The 17,992-nt window shown below is 42.8% G+C and overlaps 1 protein-coding gene across 2 annotated transcripts in view; it reads right to left on the reverse strand.

The window, feature by feature from the left end:
* EXOC4 (exocyst complex component 4) overlaps window positions 1–17,992 on the reverse strand; it is an 808,154-nt gene that overhangs the window by 172,291 nt on the left and 617,871 nt on the right. The window lies entirely within an intron of this gene.

Here is a 17,992-nt window from a genome sequence, read left to right on the forward strand (position 1 = left end):
CAACGCTGGATCCTTAACCCACTGAGCGAGGCCAGGGATCGAACCTACAACCTCATGGTTCCTAGTCGGATTTGTTTCTGCTGCTCAACGACGGGAAGTCCATAGACTCAGGTGTGCTTTAAAATGGAGTTAAAAGAATAGCCACAGGAAAAAAATATACCCATCTTAGAGACGCATGGTCCTGCACATTAAATCAGCATTATACCTGAAAAGAGGCATAGTCAATATATTCTAAATCTTCAATTAAGACAGTGTTGCTTAAAACCATTAGTTTACATCTCTTTTTATAGGAGTACAGTTACACTGGAGTAAATATTAATCACATGCTTAGCACTTTGGGATCCTTTGGTCAGTAACTGGTTTGCTGAATATGTATTTACATAGAATTATATAAGCAACAGTAGGCTTAGCCAGAAAAGTAAGCATTGATTTTTTTTCCGGTCTGACCAGTAACCTGTGAAATAAACAATGGCATTTTATTATGCTTAACTACAGACTATGTCATAAGGGTTTTGTTTTTTTTTTTTTCCTAAAAATAAAAAGAATGGAGCAGAGAGCACAGCTTTTCTCAACACAATGGAGGATCCACGTGAGTTATGAGTTTGCATGTACACGCTTATTCTGGATTACTTACTCTTAGACGTTTCTTCCTTCCTTCTCCTCTCCTCAAAACCCCAACTGAAATAATCAGAGGGTGTAAAGGAAGGAGCAGGTATATTCTGTAAGGCAAACTTCACAGGAAACCAAATTACAGTCTCTCTAGAATCCCCACAAGTTCAACTACCTTTTCTGTATTGATTTTAAGATTAAAGCACCGCAGCTTCACCCTGATCCATAATCCTGTTCCTCTGAATCTGTGAGTGACAGGAATTGATTCTGCTTGGCTCCATGTCCCCATGCTGCTAAGAAGGATCTAAAATCCTTGCCTTGATTAAGGACACAGGCTCTCCTACAACACGTGGACAGCAACTAATAAAGGAGCGTGGAATCCAGCCATCCTAACAAAGGCTGCTTAAAGTCTAAAATACTGCAGGGAAGATGAGCATAGGGAGGTTGCTCAGATGGCCGAGAGAAAGGGTCTGGTAGCATCCCAATGATGCTACAGATAAATACCTCCGGGGTTGGGTAGCCCTTTCCTTCCTTGCGACTCAATTTACTCTCCTAGTAGCTAAGTAATTCGATGACTCCTCTTCTCTACTGGTCCTCATCCCTCAGCGGCTTGGTGCTTTTAGATGGAGGGAATGTTGGGTCATGGTTCCAAGTCATTTCATGTGTGTTTGTTCTTCCTGATTATATCGCCACCTACTCAAAAGTGAGGCGGCTGGTGTTCTTTTTCCCCGAACCATCTCCCATCCTTTCCTTCCCTCACTTGTCTATAATTTCTCAGGATCTTCAGAACAACCCTACTCATAGAAATAGTCCGGATCATTTTAACACCTACAAATAACGTGAGGAGGGTCATACAGGTGAGGGAGGCTAGACACACACATCTTTGCCTTTGGAAATGTTTCTGGGTGGATTCGGTTTGGTCTGTATTTCTCCCAGTGCTGTTGGGGGACTAGAACCCTGCTGATGACAGTCCGAGTGGAAGGGGAGGCTGTTAGCACACAGCAATATCCCCTGGAGATAGAGGTTTCGGGATAAACAGGAAGGACCTACAGGGACTGAGTAGAATGACATGGTTTAATTCTCATGGTTGTGCTCGACACAGAGCCTAGGTGATGCTATATGATTAGACACAATTTTCCAGCTATCTGGTTGGTTTACCTTGTCATGGCAGCACTCTGAATAATCCAGCACTACATTCTCTTCAAGGAAAATGATTCTGGTAGTGTGCCAAATGATGGGTAGTTTTACAGGGGGAAAGAACGAGTTCCCATTTTCCAAGAATTTATAACAATTTCCAAATCAGTGGCTCTGACAGACAAATACTGAAAATATCAAATTTGTAATAAGGTCAACCCTATTTTTATTTATTTGATCTCTCTGGCATCACCAATGATTTATCGTCTCATTATTAATTTGGGGATATGCCACTGCTGATGATAATGACTTCATAATAAGTAAAACCCTGGTTTTATTCATTATAATTCCTATTAAACATATCACAAGTGATTGATATTTGTTTAAAAATAACTCAATTCTCATTCCTTGCAACTTATTACCAGGTAATAAGTCTGAGCATGACATGAAAAATGAGAAAAGGAAAAAAAAAAATCCCAGGATAGCTGAGGCAATAAAAATATCATTGCTATGAAAAATCAACTAGCTAAAGTTTCTTACAGATACCCCAGGAATCTAACAGAAGAAGACTGTAGACAAGGACTCGCTCTTGTGTCTGCACTCAAAAATTTCAATGAATGAATGAAGATGATGGGACACTTAATACCTTGTCCATGGAGCCCAAGCTCTCACAGGGTATGATGACCACTGGTTCCCTTCTTTGTTTACATCTTCTTCCATCGCACTACAAATTCCTTTTGACCTCTGACTATCCCTTTGTATCACTACTGCCCAGCAGCAAGGTATCTGGCATACTGCAGGTGTTCAGGAGAGGTTTGTTAGATGAATTAATGTACATTCAGGACAGGGTGAAAAGATCAATGTAGAGTAAAATTATAACGCAAAATAATGGGTCAAAACTCTGATTTGGGGGCGTTCCCTGGTGGCTCGGCAGGTTAAAGATTTGGCATTGTTTTTTTTGTTTTGTTTTGTTTTGCTTTTTCTAGGGCCGCTCCCGAGGCATATGGAGGTTCCCAGGCTAGGGGTCGAATCGGAGCCATAGCTACCGGCCTACACCAGAGCCACAGCAATGTGGGATCTGAGCCACGTCCATGACCTACACCACAGCTCATGGCAACGCCAGATCCTTAACCCACTAAGCAAGGCCAGGGATCAAGCCCACAACCTCATGGTTCCTAGTCGGATTCGTTAACCACTGCGCCACGACGGGAACTCCGATCTGCCATTGTTAATGCTATGGTTTGGGTCAGTGTTGTGGCTCAGATTTGATCCCTGACCCTGAAATTTCTCTCTCTCTCTCTCTCTCTCACACACACACACACACACACACACACACATACCTGATTTGGTAAGGTGGAATCAGATCATGGCCTCTTTATTATACATAACTGTATCATAATTCTCATGATTCTAAAGACTGAACATTTATTATCACTAAAGGTTTTAGACTTTTCTACAAAGACGTTCTTAATTTCACCTGATTTTATTATTTCTATAATGGCAACTCATAAATATATACACACAATTAAACGCACTAAAGTTTTAAGATAGATAAATAAATTTGCAACTCAGGAAGTACAAGCCCAAAAAACTTTAGTTTGGAGAATGCAGTCTCTGTATGTGTGTTGTTTTAGCCCTGGAGCAGGGATGGCTAGAAATGCCACAAAGGACCTAGGATCCTGGTTCTTTAGGAAGAATTTGAAAGAAAACATAGAGTAAAACCACACACATGCACACACGCACACACACTAGCAACTTTGGAGGGAGGGGGTTTCACAAAGGTCTGGTGATGACAACACACTCTTTATGGGGACATATCCAACTATAAGTCACCAAAACTTGTCATGCCGTATTATTCTTCCAATTACTCTCAGCTCTAAGTTGGAGCTGGTTGTAAACAACAACTATGACAATGACAGTAAATACAGAAACTGAAAGGAAATCTGCTTTCTGGTTTTTAATCTACATTTTAATTCATGTGATGCTTAAAATATTCTGAATGCGTTTGCTCCTTTAATAACCTAACTGTAAAAGACTATGCATCCAGGGCATTGGTAACTGAGGAAACTGCCGCTTCGACTCTCTTCCAGTCAACCATCCCCTGCCTCACAAGTAGAGTGATCTTTTATTTATTTTAATGAATTCACTGAGGTTTTGAGGGCAGGTAACACTATTTCCATAGTTTTTTTCTTTTCTTTCTTTCTTTTTAGGGCCATACCTGCAGCATATGTAAGTTACAGGGCTAGGGGTCGAATTGGAACTACAGATACTGGTCTATGCCACAGCCACAGCAACGCCACATCTGAGCCACATCTGCAACCTATGCCGCAGCTTGCAGCAATGCTGGATCCTTAACCCACTGAGCGAGGCCAGGAATCAAACCCACATCCTTAAAGACACTATGTCAGGTTCTTAACCCACTGAACCACAATGGGAATTTCACAAGTAGAGTGATCTTTTAAAAAGTTATGTCTCCCATAGAAATGAGTACTTAATGTCCACATGGACAAGTACATAACTTGTCCTTCATGTCTCAAAAGGCATGAACACAAGTCATCAGAGCAGATTTATTCACAATAGCTGAACGGGTCAATCAACTGTGATACGTCCATACAACAGAATAGTGCAGGGCAAAGAAAAAGGACAAAATCTCACCACACATAACAACATGGATAGATCTTCCAGACTGTGTACGAGTGAAAAGAGTCAGACAGAAAGGAGCACCACTCTGTGATGATTTTTGTCATCCCTGTAATTCAAAAATAGGCAAAAGGAACCCCTAGCCAGGGAAGTCAGAGGAGTGGCTATCTTTGCAGGAAGTGGTCTGATGGGGAAGGAGAGAACCTTCCAGGGGCTGGAAATATCTTGAGTGGGTGGTTGTTGCAGGAATAAAAATATTAAAAATTTTTTGCCCTTTATAGTTTGCACTTTATAGTTTGTAAATTTTACATCAAAAGAAAAAAAAATGTAAATTTCTATCTGATTATGTCTCTACCAACTTAAAGATCTTTAATGCACTAGGTCCCATAGTCTTCATACAAGCCATTGGGCCCTTCGTGGAAGGGCTTCTATCTACCCCCCAAGCCTCACATTCTGCCATTTCCCCCTTGCCTCTAAGATCTGGCCGCTTCAGTTCTATATTCTTATCTCAGAGCTTTGTACCCACCTGCAAGGTTCTGCCCCTTGTCTTCCTTTCCTAGAGTACCTTTTCTTTTTCTGGCAGTGCCTGTCACACACAGAAGTTCCCAGGTCTGGGACTGAACCTGTGCCCCAGCAGTGACCCAAGCCACAACAGTGACAATGCTGGATCCATAACCACTAGGCCACCAGGGAACTCCCTGGAGTACTTTTTCCTGTTCTTCAGGTCTCAGCTAAAAACTCCTCTGTGTGGGAAGACTCTCCCTCACCTCCATTAGGTCCTCCTGTTAGAAACACCTAGAACATATCTATCTACCTATCCATCTCCCCTTCCTCCCCTTTTGGTTCTGGTTCTCTTGAGAACTCAGACTAACACTCGCTGTTGGTGGAGGGGGGATACTGACTGGGAGGGACATCTGGTTAGTGGTTATATGCATGCGTGTTAAATCCCAATTTTAAACAATTTATGCCCAACCATCACACAAATGAACAGGCACCCTTTCCAAAATTTGTTTGAGAATACCATCTGTAAGTGTGTAAGTCTTCTATTATAATGGTTTTCATTTAGGGGGTATTTTTAAAATGTGAAGATGTGGCAGTATTGTTAGCAATTCGATTATAGACCACTGCTATGGATGAGAACTGTTCAGAAGGATCAGAAGTCTTGTGAAGAAAGAGCTGGGAATATAACCATTGATGAAAGAGATTGTGTATTTATTAAGTAAATATTTCCTCTGTGCCCAATATGAGGCTCACGGTGGGAGATAAAAAGCCAGATGAGACAAGGTCCCTGCCCTCCAATGATCTCAGAGAGTAGGAGGAGACACACACGTTCACAAATAAGGACAACGAAGGGTCACAGGTGCTGTTCTCCTGGGCATCTGTATATTGTACAGCAGGGGCACAGAGGAACAAACAGTTCATTGGACCAGATTCGAAGGGGGTGGAGGGAGTCCTGAGAAAGAGGAAGTTACAACTGACCTGGGTCCTCAAAGATAAATAGTAATGTGTCAACTGACAAAGATGCAGAAAAAGCACTTTGGGTAGATGGAGCAGCATGAAGCTGAAAATCCCATGGGATTTGGGGAATTGCATGTGCTTCTTCATGGCTGCGGTGAAGGGTGTGTGTGTGGGGGGGGGGCTGGGGTGAAGGGTGTGTGTGTGTGTGTGTGTGTGTGTGTGTGTGTGTGTAGAATGGGAGGGCAGGCTGAGAGAGGCAGTGAGAAGCCAAATCCTGGAGCTTCTTTTACAATACACACATACCTGGTACTAAACATTTTGAATATCCCTCTTTTCCCCTTTTCCGCTAAGAAAATATAAACAAATTAATCCAATCTGTTGTCACTTGTCATTAGATGATCAACTTCTAGTGCAAGAGGATAAGTTCAAAAGGTTCCATTCTACCATTCAGATAAGACAAATATACTAAGATAGCCAAAAGGGAAACACATTCCAAGTTCTGGCAGACTAAAGAGTTAGATGGAATTTATAAGGAGGCTTAAACAAAGAAAATATGAGGTCAAACTTCGGGCAATCAGAAAAACCATACATCCCTTCAGAATTCACAAAAGTGTTCGTAAAATTTATTTGCTAATTAAAAACTTGGAAACTGTATATGATGTAGATTACCACTAATATTTTTCCAGGCATTTTGGGTAGAGGATCATTTATGGTTGAATAAAATCTGCACCTAACATATCTTATAAGCACAGCTGGCTTTTTAAGAGGTTTATTGAGGGGTGTATGATTCAGAACAAAACAAAATAGCAGGGGAGGAGAAAGAATACACAACAGTTGTGCTTAATTAGGTAACATGAGATCCCAGGGGACATCTGTATTTCCCAAGGTAAGACTAGGAAATAAAGGAGTATTTGCTGACTTACATCCTTCTCATCGATGTAACTCTACAGCCAGGTTATCAATTCCCCTTGGCATATAAGAGACACAGAGGACAAGGAGATCAAGGAACAGGTGGGCATTAGCATTTGCAGGAAATATTCCCAACTCCACCCTCCCAAGCCCACAGACACCACACACAAATTGCAAAAGCACTTTTTTTTTGTCTTTTGTCTTTATAGGATCGCACCCGTGGCATTTGGAGATTCTCAGGCTAGGGGTCTGATTGGAGCTGTTGCTGCCGGCCTATGCCACAGCCACAGCAATGCCAGATCCGAGCCGCATCTGTGACCTACACCACAGCTCACGGCAATGCCGGATCCTTAACCCACTGAGCAAGGCCAGGGATCGAACCCGCAACCTCATGGTTCCTAGTCAGATTCGTTTCCACTGTGCCACGACGCGAACTCCCTCAAAAGCACATTTAGGTTACCTATCGTGCAAACAACATAGTGTTACAGATTAGGAGCAAACAGAGGTATAATGGTACTAAAATTAGCAGCGACACTACAGCACTTCTTTTTTCCCAAGTCGTGTTCTTGGCATAATCTAGTTGGGATGACAGCATTTAGAACAGGCAACAGGTGGTGTTCCAAGAGAGTCCAAAGACAACGTAGGAGAACAGGAGGTGGGGAGCCTGCTCTGGGATCTGGGGCGGGGGAGGGGGTCGGGATTGGATATATGGAAAGAAGGAGACAAGGCACTTCAGGCTAGAGGAAAGAGGCAGGCTAAGGCTGGGGATGAGGTGAAAGCTGGTCTCAGGCAAAGAGAAGACAAGGGTGGTTGGCGGAGGACAAAGTGTTGACAGGACAGGAGGAGCCAGCTGGTGGGAGGAGGCCTGAAAGACAAGCGGAGGGCTTTCGCCTACAGATGGAGAGAAGCGGGGCAGGGTACTAGGCGGTGGAGCTTGGAATCCCAGTTCCAGAGCCGAAAGTACCTTGCCGCCCACAGTCTAATTCCCTGAAGCCACATCATCATGATGGTCCTAGATGGAATCCTAGTTTGGGACAAAACAGTCGTGAAGAACATGTCTGTGACATTTGGGAAATGTCAACATGGACTAGATAGTATACAATATTAAGAAATTCTTACTAATGTTGGGAACAGTGATAATGTCATTTTGATAACAGAGAAAATGCTCTTGCTTGGCAGACAAGTAATATTAACGTATTTTGGTACAAAATAGCTTCAAGTCTTGGTTTACCAGAAAACCAGAGGAACTATATGAAGCCATTGTTTTCAGATGCTGGAAGAGGAAAATAAGTGAAGGGAGCCTCATGGTGGTCAATAACCTTTTAAGGACTACAACAAAATCCAGCTCTCAACCATGGATGCCCCAACCAGAGCTTCCAGGCCTTAGTGCAGGGAGGAGGTACCTAAACACAGCCTGGACGTCTCGGTGAGGTGAGGAGATGGAACGTGGAGTTTGGACCACTGCCGTAGCTAGAGCTGCAGGGGGCAAAATCCTGGGGAGGAGGGAGCTGCACAGAGGAAGGGGCTGAGGAGTGGGGAGGAAGGGAGGGAGAGAGAGGAAGGAGGAGGGAGGGAAGGAGGAAGGAAGGGGAAAGTGGGGGGATGGAGGGAGGAACAGAGATAGAGAAGGAGGCAGTAGGGGACGGGAGGAGGGAGATCTCTGTGGATCTTCGAGAACCCCCTCGAAGCGGTAGCTTTGGACTGATCTGTGCCTCTGTGGCCAAAACTACCAAGGCTGGTGAAAGAACTGTGTGCAAAGAGCAGATGGAATATTTATTGCTCACAGGGCCAGGAATGGGTCAGGTTCCCACCAGTTAGAGCGGAAGGACCCCCACATAGATAGGGCACCTGGTAGAGTTTTCAGAAAGGTATTGCCACAGTAGTGGGGCCAAGTTCGCCTTAGATTAAAGACTGTCCTGGACGTGCCTGACAAAGCTGAGGGCAAACCATGAAATAACGGGTGCAATTCTAAGTCACTAAAATGTGTCCTAAAACGACACATTTAAAGAACTACAACAGAATCCAGCACCCACTGATGTATACAAATCCCATGTCCAGCATTCGATCAAAAATTGCCTAGCACACATACAAGGGGGAGAATACATAAGGAGGAGAAACATCAGTTCAGAGAAATCAACCCAGAAACGACACAGATGACAGAATTAGTAGACAAGGAGGCTAAAATAGCCATTATAAACCTGCTCCTGTGTTTAAGAACATAAAGGAAACATGATCATGACAAGAAGAGAAATGGAAGACATGACAATAAAAATGACCCAAAGTAAAGCCTAGAGGAGAAAACGATGAAAACGAGGAACAGAGATTCAGTGAACTATGAGTCAACATACATGCAACCGAGGTGATGAACAGAAAAATGTAATGCCTAAGACATTTCCGAATGTGATGAACACCATAAGCTCACAGATCCTAGATGCTCAATAAACTTCAAACAGAAAACGACAAAAACGATAGGGACTTTTGGTTGCCAAGGGGGAGGAAGTGGGATGGATTGGGACTTTGGGGTTAAGAGATGCAAACTATTGCCTTTGGAATGGATTGGCAATGAGATCCTGCTCTGTAGCACTGGGAACTATGTCTGGTCACTTATGATGGAGCATGAAAATGGGAGAAAAAAGAATGTATACATGTACGTGTAACTGGGTCACCTTGCTGTATGGTAGAAAATTGACAGAACATTGTAAACCAGCTATAATGGAAAAAAATAAAAATCACTATAAGTGAAAAAATATTTTTGAAAACTGATTAAAAAAAAAAACTATATAGTAATCAAGACAGTGTGGTACTGGTACCAAAACAGACATACAGACCAACGGAACCGAACAGAAAACTCAGGCATAAACTCAGACACTTAAGGTCAATTAATCTTTGACAAAGGAGGCAAGAACATTAAAAGGGACAAAGACAGTCTTTTCAGCAAGTATTGCTGGGAAACCTAGACAGCTGCATGCAAATCAAAGTAGAACACACCCTCACACCATGCACAAAAATAAACTCGAAACGGCTTAAAGACTTAAATATAAGATAAGACACCATCAGACTCCTAGAAGAGAACACAGGCAAAACATTCTCTGACATCACCCTCACAAATGTTTTCTCAGGTCCGTCTCCCAAAGCAACAGAAATAAAAGCAGAAACAAACCAATGGGACCTAATCAAACTGACAAGCTTTTGCACAGAAAAGGAAATCAAAAAGAAAACAAAAAGACAACCTACAGAATGGGAGAAAATAATTTCAAATGATGCAGCTGACAAGGACTTTATCTCTAAAATATACAAGCAACTTCCACAACTCAACAGCAAAAAAGCCAACAACCCAATTGAAAAATGGGCAAAAGACCTGAAAAGACATTCCTCCAAAGAAGACATGCAGATGGCCAAGAAGCACATGAAAAAAAATGCTCAATATCACTGATCACCAGAGAAATGCAAATCAAAACTACCACGAGATACCACCTCACACTAGTCAGAATGGCCATCATTAATAAGTCCACAAATAACAAATGCTGGAGGGGGTGTGGAGAAAAGGGAACCCTCCTGCACTGCTGGTGGGAATGTAAGTTGGTGGGAATGTTCTCTATGGAGAACAGAATGGAGATACCTTAGAAAAGTATACATAGAATTACCATATGATCCAGCAATTCCACTCTTGGGCATGTATCTGGATAAAACTTTCCTTGAAAAAGACACATGCACCCACATATTCATTGCAGCACTGTACACAATAGCCAAGTCATGGAAACAACCCCAATGTCCACTGACACATGATTGGATTAGGAAGATGTGGTATATACACACAATGAAATACCACTCAGCCATAAAAAACAACAAAATAATGCCATTTGCAGCAATATGGATAGAACTAGAGACTCCCATACTGAATGAAGTAAGTCAGAAAGAAAAGGACAAATACCATATGATATCCCATATAGCTGGAATCTAATATATGGCACAAATGAACCTTTCCACAGAAAAGAAAATCATGGACTTGGAGAATAGACTGTGGTTGCCAAGGGAGACGGGGTGGGAGTGGGGGGGATTGGGGAGCTTGGGGTTAATAGATACACAAACTATTGCCTTTGGAATGGATTAGCAATGAGATCCTGCTGTGTAGCACTGGGAACTATGTCTGATAACTTATGATGGAGCATGATAATGTGAGAAAAAAGAATGTATATATGTATGTGTAACTGGGTCACCATGCTTTGCAGTAGAAAATTGACAGAACACTGTAAACCAGCTATAATGGAAAAAAATAAAAATCATTACATACATAAAAAAAACTACAGTGAGGCACATTATAGTCCAACTGCTGAAAACCAAAGATAAATAGAAAAATCTTTAAAAAGCAAGAACGAAAAATGTGATTTGAAAGGGAAAAAGAAGAAATCAGGCCTCTGATTCTCATCACAGCATTCTCTTTACTATCCCAGACTGTGCCTCATCCTGAGGCAATGGTGTTAGGAAGACAGACCTGGTTGGCATGCTGGGGTTGACTGGGGCTCTGGCAGTAATATTGGGTGGCTTGGACAGTTGAGACAGGAGGAAAAGAAGACCCAACAGAGAAAACAAGAGAGGGACAAAGACAAAACAACCAAGAAAACAAGAACAATAAAGGCTAAGGAAGGAGTTTCAAGGAAGAAGGGTAGTGTGAGGGCACCTGACTTTTAAGAAACCAACCAACCACTCACAAATTCTCCAATGGAGAAATAAAAACTCCAAAAGAGGACTTACTCCTGGTAACAGTCTTTCCAGGAATTTTATTCCCCAGTTGTAACATTCTAAACATTCTCTTTCTGTTCAAAGGGCCCAATATTATTTCATGCTCTACAGTCTAGTTATACACACATTTAAAAAACCCCAAATATTCTTTTCCATGACCTAACCAATACAGGTGTTTTTTTCTTTAAGTTAATTTACTCAAAAAAAAAAAATCTAGTAGGAAGCTGCATAAAAGTGAACAGGCATGAAAAAGAACAGTTTAGATAAGCTTGAAGAAAACATATACATTTAAAGACAATCAAATTCTAACCCCTACTTGACTTAATTGATGAAGGTAAAACACTCAAATATCTTTGTTTCCTTTCTCTTATGTTGAATATACCTGCAAAAATAAAGAGCATGCATATTATAATATAAATGGAAATGTTAGAATGAGCTACCTACCCATCATCCATTTGTCAATTGGTCCAACATTTACTGAGCACCTACTATGCACTCAGCAATGGATGCTCAGTTGTACAACTGTGCTGCTCTCTGGAAACACAAGTATAATGAAGAGTGCCATAGGGTGAAGTGCTTTAATGTCTTATGTCATTTAACTCCCCATAAATTTTATTTATATAATACACATATACTATCTCTAAGATGGATACTATCATCCCTATTTGATACCTAAGGAAACAGAAACACTAAGAGGTCAAAGAGCTGTCCAAGGTCACACGACCTGAAAGCTGTGGTTCCAGCCAGGATTTGACCTCAGGCAACCTGAATCTTTCCGTACTTGGAGGGAAAATGCAGAAATAGTAAGTGATGAGCTCATCATTCCAGACAGTCCACAGTGACTGGTGCAGCAAGGTCAAGGTGGATGAGTACCAATTACGGAAGAAGGTGACTGTGACCTTCGGATAGCAGTTCCAGTGCTGTGACTAGTGAGACCAGAACCATGTTTATAGGATGCTGTGGAGGGAGTCACTCAGTTGAGACTTCTGTCAGTGAAGGAAGGTGTGGGGGAGCTCAGCAAGCAGGCTGGATGGGGTCAGGATGGGGAGTGCAGATGGAGCCTGGTCACCAAGCTCTTCTGTATGACCAGCCATCTGCAGCAACAGGTCACTCCCATGCCAGCAGCCAAGAGACTTAGTGACAATTTTCGGCCAGCAAGGGCTCTGATCTCTTCACACTTTCCTGATACCCTGGCCTCTTAAAGCAGCCAGAACTGATACCGAAGACAAAAGGACTGGACACCAGGACATAAGACTGCCAAACAGGCTTAGGCTAATCATTCAAAGTGTCTCAAGCTTATCGTCCTGAAATTATACTCTTGTGTCATCTTCCATGCCCTGCCAGCATCATCACTGTCTCGTTTTCTAACGCCCTTCTTCCTGAGAACTTGGAGTACTTCGTAAATATCTCAATCGATATCCCAACAGATTGTGAGAAAGTAGAGCAGTCATTATCATCCCGAACTTTTTTTTTAGCAAGTCTAACACTTACAGCTTCAAGGAACAAGTGTAACAGGAAGAGGTTTCAAAGGACTCTAGCACACCAAGCTGTCACCAAAGGTAATCTCCAACGCTCACGTTTCTTTCCATTTCTCAAAATCTCAATCCATGCAGGCTAGTTGCTTTCATGGCACAAAGCATCTACATTCCCTGAAACCCCTCTCAAGGTAGCGATACTATTCAAGCGTTTCATGTGATTATTTTGTCCTTTTAAAGGTTACATGTCCTCAGCCCCCCCATTTAGTGCCAGCAAAAAAGCAAGCCCGGAAATTCATGGCACAGAGTCTTTACAATTCTTTTTTCCTGGCAAAGGTGAGGTCTCTTCAGCAGGAGGTTCCAATGACCCACGATGGGGCACAATCCATAAGGGAAGAGCTACAGATGTATAAATCAACACGTCAGAGGAGGAAGTCCGGCCGGACCCAGTGGGAGATGCCTGCTACATGCATTTGTTCCACTCTTCGCAGGACCCTGTCTTTGGTGGCCCACACCACAGTGATAATCAATTACGCTGACAAGCTTGCTTCCAAGTTGTTTCAGCCTCAGTTACTCAAGCACCTCAAAGGTGAGAGCCAGAGTCCTCTGAGGATGAGAATGAGGAGGGAGCTTGGTTTCCAGGAAAACAGAACATATGGGACTGTCTGGGGGAAAGAGTGTGCAAAGAAGCGTGCAAGTGTGCACATGCAAGGGAAATTTTGTTCAAGGCTGTAGATCCAACTCGGTTATGACTCACCCTGGGAGGGACAAAGGAATTTGAGAAGAACTGATGAATTTCAAAAAGGAGATCTTGTTTTGGACAATACTGGCTGTTGTAAATTTTGATTTCTAGCTCATACTACACAGTTTACTGTTCTAGGTGATCTGGGCACGCGGAGCACAACAGTCTGCAAGGCTGGGCAAAGGTCAAATCGCTAGTCACCGGGACACCTGGGTCCCAAACATGGTTTTAACCCCAACTGCCTTTAGGATATTGCACAAGTTACTCTGTCTGCACTTGTGTGATATTCTTTTTTTTTTTTTTATTTTATTTATTTATTTATTTATTTATTGTCTTTTTTGCCATTTCTTGGGCCGCTCCTACGGCATATAGAGGTTCCCAGGCTAGGGGTCTAATTGCAGCTATAGCCGCTGGCCTACGCCAGAGCCACAGCAGCGCAGGATCCGAGCCGCGTCTGCGACCTACACCACAGCTCACGGCAACACCGGATCGTTAACCCACTGAGCATGGGCAGGGATCGAACCTGCAACCTCATGGTTCCCAGTCAGATTCGTTAACCACTGCGCCACCACGGGAACTCCATTTGTGTGATATTCTTTATGACCCACGGCGACATCTCCAGCTCACCTGCCATAAAGTCAGTTTGAGCTTTCCCTCATTTTCCCCAAATTTAGGAGTGGTTCACGTGTATCCTAGTTAGCGAAACACATCGTTTGTGAAGAGAGAGGCCTGTGTGAGCTTAGGCATTACCAGAGTGCATCTGACGAACTCAACTCAATGGCATCCCGCCGAAGTTTGCATGAAAGGAACAAACAGTACTAGAACCACCCACGCACTGCCCAGGGAAGAAGCTTTTCTCCTGAGTCCAAGAACAGTTAGGGGTTAGAAATCAGAATATTGAAGCTTTGATATATTTCCTTCTAAGAGACTTTCTTCACACAGGAAACGCCCACACCATTGGGAAAGACTCAGCCAACACGGACGTGTACAATAATTTCTAGACTTTGGGATTTCACCAACCAGGGACAATAAATGGACCGGCATAAATCCAACTTTTTACCCTGCTAAGTTATGATGCTTAAAACAGATCACCTGCAATATCACCGTTTTTATAAAAATAGGATAAAAGGAATATTTTAGCACCAAAATAGGAATATTTTAAATAGGAATACTTTAAATAGGAATATTTTAACACCCCCTCCCCAAAAAAGAGGAGGAAAATGATGTCAGAAAAAGGACAGTTCTTCCCCCAAAAGTAAATTTAAAAATGCTCCCCTTCTCCCTTCTCTCTCTCCCTAACCCACCTACACCCTATTCACACACCTTTCCCCCCCACCCCCCGACCTTGACCGAGGGGTCCCATTTTGGACTGGCTGGCCCAGGGTGGTAGATTGGCCTTTGGAAACCACAGCTCTAGAAGGGAGGTGTTGGGTATCCTTAACAGAGCATATATTTCACAGATCACTATGCCTGATGAGATACACACGCCAAAGGAAAACGCTCAACTGCTGGGTTGTTTTCGACTTTGAGGTGGGGGGTGGGGGGCATTCTATCAAACCAGGGCTTCATATTGTTTTGTGGAGTTTGTTATTAGACTAAGGAGGAAAACAGAGACAGGCTCACGTGTCTAAACGTAGGAGAAATTAAATACACAGAGAATCAGCTGTCATGATTTTATCTCTAGGTTGTAAGTCCAACATTTTTTGCAATACAAAATTAATACAGAACTCAAAAGTACTAAATGGAATAATAAAAGTGTTCAACAGCCTCTTACTGTGGGTAACTTAGGAGGCACTTTAAGAACATGCAGATATAATTTGGAAAGAAAACTCTAATGATTCATAAAATTACCACCGTTCCCATGTAGCTGAAAACAATAGAGCCTACTGCAAAATACAGACAGAGCATTCAAATCATTTTAATGGTTTCTCATTTTTTTCTTTTAAACTCTCTGCTCCTTTTATCACTACGATTTTTTTTTAATGAAAAGTGGAATGTCCCTGCTGCCCATTTTCTTCTTTCATTGTTTCCCTTTTGTTCTAAAAATGAGGGTAAAATTAAGTGCTTAGATCACTGGAGATTTCCAGATGGTCAGACAAATGAGAACTGGGCTCCTGGGCTCGCGTTTTTCATAGATATGGACATACATCTCTCACTTGGTCTCCATGGCTCTTGTTCAATACAAATTTGATTTAGCCTAAGTACCTTCAGTCTGTGACAACCCAATTTCTGCCTAGAATGAGGAGCAAAATTGGTTTAATTGCTTACATGAAAAGGGGAAATTTCTATGCAGTATAAAGTATCCCTTTAGGTTCTTGCTGTGTACATTTAAAATATGATATACACTGTTTATACACTTTGCTTTTTGTAGATTATTCTGAAATGTAACTGTTTCTCTTCTGATTTATTTGTCTCCTTTCCTCATTGCCACCTTTTCTCCAGGTTATTTCATTAACACTTTTCCTAGAGCTACTCATCCTGTCTTACAGCCCCAGGATATTCGTCCTCTTCTTTCTTGCTACTGTCTTAAACTGTCTACCACACAATAAGCCCATGGGAAAGGGCTCAATAACAACAGGAACCGTTTATTAAATAAATATGCATACATGGCTTACGATAGGCCAGACATTACTCCAGGTGATTTTAAAATTATGAACTCATTTAATCCCCATAATAACACTGTGAAGCAGACACTGCCATGACCTCCTCTCGACAAATGGTGACAATGAAGCACCACTGAGCTCAGTAACAAGCCCAGGGTAACACCGCGGAGTGAATGGTAGAGCCAGACATGAGGCTAGTCAGTTAAGCTCCAGGTCCCTCGCTCTTAGGAAGAATAAAGAGGAGGAAGGAGAAGAGGGAGGGAGGTGAAAATAGAGGGAGAAAGAGAGAAATGAATGACTGGTTCACTGGGGATGAGAAGGATGGAGGGAAGGGCATCTCTAGGGCCGCCCTGGAGTCATTGTAAAAATCCAGACCTGAAGTTCACAGAGCTCTGGAGCAAAGACGTGGAAGGCAGCCGTAACCACATTTGGGGAAGAGTTTTCATGGATGTGGTCCAAGACCATCAGTGACTGGAACACTGGCAGCAGTAGAAGAGGATGGCATGACTGGTCCTGTGCTGGAGAATGGGTGACAATTTTCAGGGAGATGCGGGAATCCCAGTGGGTAGTTTGCTGGTTTCCATTTGTAAACACTCCCACCCTGGCCCATTTCAAGCTGCCAATGTGATATCCCTGAACTCAGTCGGGAAGAGATGCACAGTAACCCAGCTGGTATGACATATAGCGTTTCTGCCATCAGCTATGAGAGGTACAAAAAACTAAGGACAGAGATAATAGTTAAGATGTAAAATAATCAAGCAGTGATGAGTTTGAGTATTTACTACCTTTTTTGTTGAATATCACAGAACTGACATTTTAGTAATGGCTGTGTCTAATAACTGGCTCATGGGATTTCTGAAAATTTATCAGTCAGCTCTTGGGAACTGTGGGAGCCAGCTTCCCCACATCACTGAATGTGACCACCCAAATAATGTGGTTCTCAAATAAGTGGGTGGAGTGCTCCGGAGACTTGACCTTCCCAATGTCCCAAATTCGTCACACCAGGAAATAAATGCAGGAAGAAGGGCAACAAGCAAAAATGACAGAGCTGATAAAAAAAACTGAATAACCATTCTCATCTGATGACTGGAGGGAGAGGTCAAGTGTGAAAAAGGGAGTTTGAGAAGTTCAGAGAAGGCCCGAGTCTATGTTCTCCAACATGTTATAGGTCACGAGCCACAAACAAAAGAACTCGGTGGAAACTTGCCACTCATCCTAGCACTGTCTCAACGAGGTCCTGCCTCTTCATGCTCTATGTAGACTCTTTCTTTATTCATGGGATAGAGGATGTCTCATGAAATGACTCGCTTTAGGTGAGCCACAGCGATACACTGTATAAAATGTATACACTGTATACACTGTATAAAAATGATGTGGGGGAGTTCCCGTCGTGGCGCAGTGGTTAACGAATCCGACTAGGAACCATGAGGTGGCGGGTTCGGTCCCTGCCCTTGCTCAGTGGGTTAACGATCCGGCGTTGCCGTGAGCTGTGGTGTAGGTTGCAGACGCGGCTCGGATCCCGCGTTGCTGTGGCTCTGGCGTAGGCTGGCGGCTACAGCTCTTCCGATTAGACCCCTAGCCTGGGAACCTCCATATGCCGCGAGAGCGGCCCAAAGAAATAGCAAAAAGCCAAAAAGCCAAAAAAAAAAAATGATGTGGGAACATCATGAATACTATTTTTC

This window comes from Phacochoerus africanus, chromosome 16 (assembly GCF_016906955.1).
Source record: "Phacochoerus africanus isolate WHEZ1 chromosome 16, ROS_Pafr_v1, whole genome shotgun sequence".
Taxonomy (NCBI): Eukaryota; Metazoa; Chordata; class Mammalia; order Artiodactyla; family Suidae; genus Phacochoerus; species Phacochoerus africanus.